Source organism: Chaetura pelagica, unplaced genomic scaffold (genome assembly GCF_000747805.2).
Source record: "Chaetura pelagica isolate M959 unplaced genomic scaffold, ChaPel_1.0 scaffold332, whole genome shotgun sequence".
In the NCBI taxonomy this organism is placed as follows: Eukaryota; Metazoa; Chordata; class Aves; order Apodiformes; family Apodidae; genus Chaetura; species Chaetura pelagica.
Window position 1 is genome coordinate 1,019,379 of NW_009952480.1, and position 1,160 is coordinate 1,020,538.

The following is a 1,160-nucleotide window of genomic DNA, read 5'->3' on the forward strand; positions in this document are numbered from 1 at the left end:
AAGTCGGGATCCTTGCCTGCAAATTAAGGTGCCCCTTGATTGCCAGGCTGCGGCAATCAAAGAAAATACTTGATTTCTTGATTAGCCTGGGAAGAAACTCTCCCGAAGTGTCCCGATGGGAGGCAGCCGCTTTGTCTCTGGGTGGCAGCGCCGTGCGGGGTCCTTTGTCTGAGAGAAAACCGGTGGCTCAGCCTAATTGAGAAGTTACGTTTTCCTTCAGGCCCCGCGGTGCAGCTAGGACAGCCCACCTGCAGGGTCTCTTGTTGGACGACGGAGGTGCTGGGACGACTCCGTGTATCTCGCGGGAGAGGCTCGGGCGGCAGCGGGCGGGCTGGTGGGTCGGTCGGCGGGCAGCGCGAAGGCGCCGGGAGCCACGTCGGGGCACATCGCCCGGCCTCCCGCTCCCCTGCGCCCCGTTCCGCTCCCGCCGGTTAACGGCACTGTTTTAAACTGGATTATTCAGGGGTGCGACGCTGTTGTTCAGTCCCTCCGTGTGGCATCACTTCGGGTTTACCTTCCCGTAGTACGTTCTTGCCTCTTTCTTCAAGGGAAGGGAGCCGATCGAAATACTTCACTGACAGCACTAATATTTATGTCACTGGCAAATCAAGCTGTCCGTAAATAGTTTGGGATGTTTTCACCCATCTCCAGCTACCAGATGTGGCAGAAGGGAGGCAGCGAGAGTAGTGGGTACTTGGGGGATCCCTCTCGCCTCTCCGACCCACCCCCGCCGGGGCGCCCCGGCAGGAGCTGGGGAGCAAAACAGAGCCCTGCCCGGGATGTACGGCAGGGGGGTGAGCCCGGTGAAACCTGGGGACTCAGGGCCGGGGCAAGGAGGAGGAAACAGCTCCCCTCCGTCGGAACAGAGGCTGAGGGCCGCTCGTCCCCGAGGGTGCCCCTCTCCCAGGCTGGGGCGGCCGCCCCGCGCATCTCCCGGCATCCCGAGAGGAGCCCGGCCCCGCTGAGCCCGCGGCCGCAGGCGGAGGGTCCCGCTGCTGCCAGGGCCTTTTGCACACTCGGTGACTCAGCCCGGCAGCTCAGGGGAGCGGCTGCTAGCAGGGTGAGGAGGGCAGTCCCACGGCGTCGCCCCACCGCTGCCCCAAAGAAGCCCCCGTCCCCTCGGGGACAAAGCCCGGTCCGGCGGCGGGGCTGCGCCCCGG